Source organism: Castanea sativa, chromosome 4 (assembly GCF_040712315.1).
Source record: "Castanea sativa cultivar Marrone di Chiusa Pesio chromosome 4, ASM4071231v1".
Classification (NCBI taxonomy): Eukaryota; Viridiplantae; Streptophyta; class Magnoliopsida; order Fagales; family Fagaceae; genus Castanea; species Castanea sativa.
In genome coordinates, this window is record NC_134016.1 from 43451508 (window position 1) to 43462090 (window position 10583).

Genomic DNA, 10583 nt, shown 5'->3' on the forward strand with positions numbered 1-10583 from the left:
CAATGCGACTGCTCGCTCGTTTGTGCCGTGTCTGAGCTTTTTTTTTTCTCAAATTTGCGGCCACTCGACTCGATTTGCACCGACTTGGCTTCGATTCGCGCCGAACAGGGCTGATTTGGCCAGAATCGGGCCATATCGACCGAATTAGGTCGTATCGGCCGGCGACTGAAACAGTCGAAATTGGTCTTGAATCATGCTAGAATAGCCAAAATCGGCTTTCTATGAGGCCCAAACATCCTAAATCTATCCTTCCTCAATCTTATTCTAAATATTTGTTGCTTCTTTTGTGTTTTCTTTTTTGTTTTGTGTTTTGTTTTGTGTTTCTTGCCTCCTTCTTTCTTTGTTTGTGAATCAAGGCCATAGTAATGTGTTTTTTAAGAATATTTTAATAGTAAAAATATATAGAAAATATAAATAAATAATTTTTTAATCGCCGCACCTCACCGCACCCTACTTTTTCAAAAATTGCCAAGTCCCGCACTCGCACCCAAATCCGGAAACACACATGTGCTTCATAGTTGTTCATAGCTGGCTTGTCATTTGCATGGGTATCTTTTGCCATAAAACATTGTTCATAGCTCGCGTAGTCTGCTTGCTCAAGTCTTGCAATTATACTTGATCTTTGTTATAGTTCAACCCAATTGTACAAAAGAAAAAGAAAACGAAAAAGAAGATCTCTGTTAAAGTTCAACCCAATTGTACAAAAAGAAAAAGAAAAAGAAGATCTTTGTTATAGTGTAACCCAATGAGAAATGCTTTAGAATTTTTTCCACAACTATTGATGCGGCAATGTGTGAATGCAGCAACCATTCTTTCATATGGACCCACGACAAAACATAAGGAATATAAATATGCGAGTGATTTCGGCAACAATTCATTCATTTGGCCCACAACAAAAACCGATGGAATGTAAATTTGCTGAACAACACCTTTCTTTTTAACACTTTTTTTTTTTCAAATGTACCTAAGGAACATGTCATTCCCATCTTTTTGTTATTCAATAATTGGCAAAAAAGAATTTGAGTACTGAATGTTTTTATTAAACCTTTTATAAATGTCAGTTAAGCTATAAGGATCTTTGAATTAAATAGGCTAGATTAATATTATTAGGGTTCGGCTTACCTTTAGTAATATTTTAACTGGACATGTCTTTTTGTTTTATATATACAATGATAAATGGTAGTGAATTTTAATCTCCACATTTTATTTAGTTAATAGGTGATGTGGCAGTCTCTCACTAAAACAAAAAGAAATTCTAGTTAAAAAAGTACTGAAAAAAAGCCAAACTCATATTATTAATTCCACAATACTAACTTTTTCTCATTGTGTGCATTGAACACATCATTCCAAGACCATTTTCACCTACTACTATCTGTGAGATTCATATCATGTGTGTGAACAAGCGTTCTTCTAATTTAAGCATGGAAATCATCATTTTTTTTTTTTTTAAGTTTTGTGAAACTGGTGTATTTATGGAATAAAGGAAAATAGTACAATTTAAGCCATAACAGTCTCAATCAGGGGCGCAGCTACACGTTAGGGTGGGGGCGCCAAATTTTTGAAAAAAATTTATACTATATAGAAATATTTAATATTATAAAAATTAGCCTCCAAAAATAGGACTTGGTCCCCCCCCCCATATATGAGTTAGTTCAAATAATTTTCTTAAGAAAAATTATCGAATTGGTCAAAGTGGTTATAGAGAATGTATTGTTTCTCAAATTCTTTTTTTTTTGTAAAATGTGTTCTCGTATCTCTTAAAATTTTGGGTCATTCATGTCTGAACACTTCATTAGTTCAATTGAAAATTTTTTTACTCGCAATGGTAGACAATTTGGTAACTTATATTGAAAATGAAAATTTTAAGGATTTCACTATAGAAGATGATGAAAGATGAATTTAACTTTATAAAACATTTAATTTTAAGGATTTCACTATGAAAGATACTAAATTCTACGTGTATGTGTGTGTAAATGTATGTGTTTATGTGTATGGAAGTTTGTATAGACAAAAAATTAGTAACACAAATCGACCTCCAAACAAAAATTTTTAACTCCACCCCTGGTGTCAATCATGCAAGGGAGTTCTTCTAAACCAAACTACATAATCAGATAAGCCGAAGGCATAAACATGGAAGTCTTGTCCCATCACCCATGAGTCCATGACCTTATCTGTTGATTATTAATTATATGGATCAATACAAAAGGTTGTTTTCTCTTTTGGAAAATGAGATAATCAATACAAAATTTTCATTTTCTTTACAATTATTATTCTTTTGCTTTTCGAAAATTCTAGCTTTACAATGGGGGTCTTTTGAATTATTAGTGGAATGCCAAATGATGGAGACGAGACCATGGGTACCATATATAGATATATTGAATCTAAAATAAATAAAAAATTATTATTGAAAGAAAAAAAAAGATTCTATATTTCTCCTACTGCTGTCCTCCTTGCTTAGCCCTTCCTCTATAAATATTATGAATCTAAAATAAAATTTATTTCTGTTGGAGATTTATAATTCTTCTATTTTATTGGATGGAGTTTCAATGAATTCATTTATTTGAATCACCATTTTATAAAATATTTTAAATATTATTCAAATTCTATTTCTAATTAATTATGTATAATAATAATTAAATTCTAACCCATATATAAAATAAAAATTTTCAAATATATATCTTTATTTTATTTTTTTTTAGAATTATAATTTAAATATCTACCAAAAACTCGTCGTACAATAGATTAGCAATCCGACGCATGGAAAAAAATGAAATTAAAGTTGGGTTAAGTGAATGAGCAATGCTATGTCCACAACATAACATAAATGGATTATATATATATATATGTGTGTGTGTGTGTGGGTTTGGTTCAAGTTACACCTGGTGTAACTTTAAGTAATATTACATCACTCAATATTTTTTAATTAGATGCGAATTTTGACAAATTTACCGTTAGATTATATTATCTTCATATATTCTTCATGCTTGCAAAATTTAAAGATGATCAAAGATCAATGGCCGTGTCATCAATTAATTATTTAAATTCAAATTTTTGTAGTTTAAAATAATGCATAAAAAATGAATTTATGGATTGAATGGTAAATTACATCCAATTGGTATAAAAATTGGCATGCAAGTTAAGAACATATAGAACATATAATTCAACGGTGGAATTTTCAAAATATGAATTATATAACAAGTTATTAATTGGTGTAACATTGCTTAAAGTTACACCAGGTGTAACTTGAACCCAACTTTATATATATATATATATATATATATATATATATATATATATATTTATTTATTTATTTATTTACATTTATTTATTTATTTATATTTATATTGATAATTTTGGCTAGTTGACTATCAAATATAAGCCAACCAGAAAAGTCACTTTTAACTTTTTCTTCAAGGTAAAATATTAATTTTGTTCCTAAACTTTCACAAAAGTTTGATTTTCATCCTTAAACTATCAAAAGTTTGTTTTTCATCCCTAAACTTTGCAAACCGTTTTTCTTTTCGTCCTTCAATCTATATCTATTAATTTATATCATACTTGGCCTAATGGAATGCTGACGTGGTATCTGACTTGGACTAAATTATTTTATATATATATATAAAAGACACGTGGCAAAGAAGTATTGACACTCTAATAACAATTATTTAAAAGGAAAGAATTACCCCTACATGTTTAATGATCCTTTAGGCCTCCACTAATCCACTTCACCCCTCCTAGCCACACTTTCTCTACTCCACCACCCAATTTCTCTCTCTAAAACCCCATCACATTCCTCATTCAATGTCTTCTTTAGTTCTTTACCTTTACTCTTTGAGTCCAAAACACTATCCGACTCGACAGCAAGTTCTACTCAAACCCATTAGACAACAACCCACTTGAAGCCCTAAAGGTTCAGTTTACGGAGTCTCCGAATTACAGCAAATAATCTACCGCCAAGCCTCTAGAACCTGCAAGCTTCAAGAGCAAGACTTCCTTAACAACTGATGGGTTTGAGAGGTTTGATAAATATGAAATTAGTATATTTGCGAACAACAATAGTGGGTCCTTGTTAAATTATAATTTTGATTTGGGTTTTGATAGTTATGGAAAAGTTAAGAGTGGGGGATAGTGGAACCCAAGTTTAGGATGAGCTTAGCTGAGCTTTTGGAGGAATGTGATGGGGTTTAGAAAGAGAAAGCGGCATGGTAGAGGAGAGAGAAAGCGTGGCTGGAGGGAGTGAAGTGAGGTTTGAAGGATCATTAAAGGTGTGGGGGCAATTTTGTCCTTTTAAATAATTTTTATTAGGGGGGCCAATAACTCTTTGCCATGTGTTTTTTTTAATATAATTAATTTAATCCAAGTCAGATACCACATCAGCACTTCGTTAGACCATGTATGACATAAACTAATAGACAGATGGAAGGACAAAAAGTAGAACGTTTTGCAAAGTTAAAGGAAGAAAAACAAACTTTTAATAATTTAGTGACGCAAAACAAATTTTTGTGAAAGTTTAGGGACGAAAATAATATTTTACCCTTTTCTTTATCTGTCATTTTTACTCAAAATTATTGGGTTGATTTATATATATATATATATATATATATATATATATATATATATATATATAGAACAATTGGATTGATTTTAGTTCTACTTTCATGAAAGTGCACCTATAGTGACCTCGTCATTTAACAATTATCAATGACGATCACATGATCCCTCTCTTGATAAACTTATTGAAAAGGTGGTAGGAGCATGAAAAATGTTCCTGTGGAACCAATTAGAATGCCGACTAGGATGAAAAGGAGCCTTTGTTCTTGGCAGATTTCAACTCTGCTACAAGGTTTAATTTGTGAATTGTGAGTTTTAAAAATTTGAGAAATTAATTGTGTTGGGGACATATTTTTATCTAATTGGCATATCCTTTGACAAAACGCACTTTACTTGTATTTGGGTAAATCTAAGTAAGTTCAAGATGATCATTACAAGTGGTTAAATTGAAGACATGAAGATTACTCAAGAACTGCTCAAGAAAAGTGCAAACTGCAGGTCTCAATACCTCCTCAACAGAAGCTCGATCTGTCGAGATTCATTAAAGCTCGACAGATATCTCGATCGATCGAGCTTACAAGTTTCAGATTATAGCCAGCAACGTTTTTACTCTAAAATGCTATTTGTTTATGAGTTTGTATAATTCTTATTGAACTAGAAAAACCCCAAGGTTTGTGTAAATCTATTTGGAATAGGAGAACCCATTAAAGCTCCTACTTAAAGGAGGTGGAAAAAGAAAAACCTAAACTTAAAGAGCTTCATAAGGTTTTTTTTTGAAACCCTAGCTTCTTCCTACAAAAGAAAGAGTTCTTACTGCGTTTCTTGTACGCCTTTGGGTTTTGTAACCAAGCAAAGTCTCTTGCACCAACATTGAAGATCTTATTGGTATTTCTATGTGAAGCTGCTGCAAATCAACTAGAACAATCAAAGGGTTGCTGTGGAGTTAGTCACGTACTGGGATTCGTGCGAAAGAGTAAACCGCATACTGGGATCCGCACAGCAAATTGGTTAGTCACGTATTGGGAGCCATGCATTGAAAATAAGAGATTGTCACTACAAAACAAGTCCAATTGGGTATTGGGATAAGAGTTCAACTGTAGGTTGGTAAGGTACTTAGGATTACTTTACTTGTAACCGCTTGTTATGATAATAGTGAAATTTCGAGAGTGATGACCTTAAATTCACCCGATGGGGTTTTTGCCGTGTAGGTTTTCCCCATTCGTAAACAAATCACCGTGTCATTTATTTTCCGCTGCATACTTTAGTTTATTGGTGATTTATTTGGCTACCACGCGTTTACATGTTAATTTGATTAATTAATAACTTGGCTAATTAATCAACTTAATTCATCACAAGGGGTCAATACGTTTTTGGCCTATCAAATTTGAAATGTAAATAACAACAAATAATAGATCGATCTATGAAATAGAGATAGATTTTTTTTTTGGCTTTTTGGTTAAGCTGGAAAGTTCTTGAAATCATATTCGTAAAACCTTAATAAGAATTGACTATTCATAATATCCTAAATCTTTTGACTCTTGCGGCACTAGTTTGGATTGCATATATAAGGCACGTGCTTGCCATTACAAAGATTAGCAATTAAGATTAGATTTAGAATGGATTTATAACACAAAACCAAAAATATAATCATTTCATTTTTGAAGTGCTTAGAATTATATCATTAAAATAGACATTAATTTGACTATATGATGCAAGAGAAAATCTACAATTTAATTTTTGTTATTTATTAATTTGATTTTTTTATGTTTTCAAATTTTTAGGTTTAGGGATTTTATTCATTGATTTAGGTACATTTAATATTTTTTAAGTCAAATTAGAGTTGGTAAGTATCAATCAATATATGTTTTAGAATATATTTTTTTTGTTAGTTAAGTTTTATGGAGCCTTTAAATTGGCCTCCAATTATGAAAACGTTTTTTCAATTTGGATTCAGTTATATAAAAATATAGACTTTTGTCTCTTCATTTTGGCTTGAGCCAATTGAAAGTTATCATGGCACATAACTTCTTTTGTTTGTTATTTTTATTTTTGAGAAGTACATTTGTTCGCTTTGGAATCATTTTGACTTGTTGGCAAGTAAAAGTTATGTACTAACATGTTATGCTTAAATTTTCAAACAATTGTTTTAGAGTTGAACATAATTTAAGTTAGATTTTGCATAACAATTCTAGAAGACTCAACACCATTACAGATTTATCAATATAATAGTTGAACATATGGTAGATTCTCAAATCCATTTATCAATATACAATCATTTACATAAAATTCTGATATAAACAGCAGTACTTCTTCAAGATTTGGGTTATGTTAAAAACCAAAACTGAAGGAAGATCGATACCAATCATAATGAACAAGATTGTTTTTGTACTTGAGCTTTTTATTTGAGAAATTAGTAAGAATCACGCTAGGGCAGTAGTAGTTTTTTCGGCACTATACAAAAGAAAAGTTCTTTGTTCCAACTTAAAGGGCCCAGCCCTAGCCGCTTTTGTTTTTGTTTAAGAGAACCCTAAAACTTTTATTCCTCCCTTGATTTTCCTAATTAAAATTTATGTGAGCTCCAAAGGTTTTATTTTTTTTTTTTTTTGCTTAATGAAAAATGGGGTCTTGTATGGACTCATTGACCTCAAGTCTCATGATGAAAATAAGTAATATCACAAGTACCATTCAAGTAACAATGGGACGTGCTACTAACCAAACCCCATAATTCATGCAAGCACATGTGATAGAGCAAATATGACTTCTTAACATTTAACCACACACCCCTTGGCTGGTGGCCCCAAAGATATTCCAAAACAGCTTGTTAGAGTATCTCCAATGGCTTAGCTAAAAGCAAAATAATCTCTATAATAGACAATGAGACCAAAAAAAGGGGTCTCTAATGGATTCTCTAAAGACTGATTTTTTTTTTTTTTTTTTTTTTTGCTCACAAATAGTAGCTCTTCAAGTCTGATGGGTTACTGTATATTAGCAAAAGAATAAAACTAAATAAAAAATTAGCAAAGAAAAGAGTGGGGATGGGGTATGGAAATATATGTGTTCAAAAATGAATATATAATTAATAAATAAATAATATTTAAATGAGATAGAGAAAATGATAGAAAATCTGTTAAAAAATATATTTTATAAAGTGGGTAAATAAAAGGTAAAAGTCACTGTTCACTCACCAAATAGTACAAAAATTACCGATTGTCCCAAAAGTTTAAGTTGTTAGGAAATAGTGAGTTTAATCACTTAACCATAACTCTAACACTCCCCCTCACTTGTGAGCCTAAACTTCCCCTTAATAAGTGGGGGTCCAACAAGTGAGAATTTAGCATTATAAATGGGAAGTAAAGTGAAGACAATGATCGAATTCAAGATCTCCTGCTCTGATACCATGTTAAATTACTGATTGTCCCAAAAATTTAAGCTATTAGGAAATAGTGAGTTTAATCACTTAACCATAATTCTAACAAAGATGCTCTTAGGCTGCTAACGTTAACTGAATGATGTCAGCATTTTATCTAATTTGTTGTGTTTCGTTCACACTCCTTGGCTGGTGGCCCCAAAGATATTCGAAAACAGCTTGTTAGGCTGCTAACGTTAACTGAATGTGTCAGCATTTTATCTGATTTGTTGAGTTTTGTTTGTGAGTTTGGGATGGACTACCTAATAATTTCCCTATAAAGAAGGGAATACATGGTTCTTCATTGTACAAACTAACAAATCCATCACTATGCTTCTTTCCTGTCTTAAATGTCTGTCTTCAACCTTCATTTTATGGTATTAACAAATCCTTGTCCTTGCTCTCTCTCTCTCTCTGTCTCTCTTGCTCTCTGAAAGCCTGTAACTTGCTCTGTTGGTCTCGTGTGCACTATCTTTAATTGAACTTTCATCAACCACTAAACAGTCCAAACTCATCTTCTTAAGTCACTCTCTTACCTCCACTATTCATTGTATAATCTCTTTTCTTTTCCACTAACGTCATCTTCAACACCGTTTCCATTCAATGTCAAGCTCTCACTGTTCAAAATTGTTTTCACAAACCCCACAAATGCGTTTCTTTTGGTTATAAATTGTTGTCCTTTACATGTCTCGGACTTCAATTAAGGTTTACTCTGAAATGGGCTTGCTCAATCTTCCATTGGTGGTTTTACTTTGCTGTGTTTTTTGTCTTTTGAGTTTCATAGCACTCTGTGAAGACTCAGTGGTAACCGTGAAATTCTTGAAGGCTCCTCATGCATTCTCTCATCTTAACTCAGCCACATTCTTCTTTGAAGCTCTTGTGGGTGGGAATGGCGCTTGCACCAATAGTAATATCACTTGCAAGGTACGTTAAGCTCTAGTATTACTTTGAGTTAGTTTTACTTAGCTTTTGTTTTGCTTGCTCTGCTCTCTCTCTTTCCTTGTCATGAGTTTATATGTTTCATGGTTTTTAAGTTAATTAATGTAAGCGATTTGGTTGATTTCAGAGAGTAATTACAAATTAGCACTTCTTTTCACTCTGTAAGGATGTAATGAGCTTAAATTTTCGCTTAGAGTTTTTAGACTAATCAAGAAAACTATTTGGAATTCAGTTTATTCATATGTACATATTTTTGTATTTTTCTATGGTTGATAAGATTATTATAATGAACGATCACTCATATACTTGCTATTTAGTCATATTCTTCCTGGTTCCAAGCTAAATTATTGGATTTTTTTTGTTATTGTTGCTTTCTGTGTGTGTTTTGCTTTCCAACTCAATGGTAAGAGGGAGGTGAAGAAGCTGCATCATGGTTTGATTTATTAGGAAAACTTTGGATTTTATCTTGATACCCATTTGGCTTGTTCCACAAAATAATAGGTTAATAAAGTAATAAACTTCTTGTTGCAGCTGGATGATGGCATTGCTTCAAATTGTGAAGGTAGGACGGTTTTGTATGCAGGCTTGCAGGATGGAAATCATACATTTGAGGTTTGCACCAACGGGTCTCAAGGAGTTGGCTGCGGTAGCTATAAGTGGACTGTTGGTTAAGAACCTTCCTTTTATTCTTTTTCTTATTGCTATTATATTTTCTTCAATTACCACTCTAACTTAAAATAAGACCTTCTTGCTTGAAAGTCTTCAATAGTTATGTCCATGAGGAAATTTCTAGGAAATGTTTCCCCTCTCATGAGCTTATATTGTGTTCTTTAGTACCCAATTTCTAATGTATACATTTTTCGGAAGATGGGCTCTACAAAATCCATCTACTAAATTTTCAATTTTGTATGAAACGCATAAAATTTACCTTACTATTCTTATTCTTGAAGACTCAAAACACATCCTACATGGAGGTTAGTTTGACACTTTATCAAGCCTGCTGAAACTAAACTGAGTCTATGATGTAACAATCCAACTTAGCTTTTCTGGCAATCATGCTCACTTATATTTTGTCTGTACACTTAGCTGATTCATATTATACCTTAACTTTGCAGATACAGTCTCACCTACAGCATATATCACAACCTCAACACCTTTCACCAATGCTCTGAATGTTTCTATAAATATATCTTTCAGCGAACCCTGTACTGGACCTACTGGTGGAGGAAGTTTTGTATGCTCGTCTGTGAATGACTGCAATGTGAGTAGGTGGCTAAAAAACACGTTAAATTGATTTTATGTTCTCTATTCGATTCTTGCATTATTATAGTGTTTCAGAATTGTGGTTTTTGGGTTGATTTGTTCTCAACATTTCTATTGATTGAAAAATCACTTTGGTTGATTTGAGAAAGATAAAATGGAGTTCCCTCTAGTGTAATGGAGTCCATACACAAAAGCCAATAATGGTGGATTATCTCCCTGGTCAAGGATTTATTGTCAGATATTTTATAATAACCCTGCTTGAAACACTTATCAATATAGATATAATCATCTTTTTAAAATTTTATCATCACTGACAAATGTCTTGAAACTCCTCATATGGAACTGTACACCATGTTAATTGAGTGGATGTGTAAATTGAATCCCATAATCTAGGTTCTCTGATTAGTTATGCTGTCTAGACTAA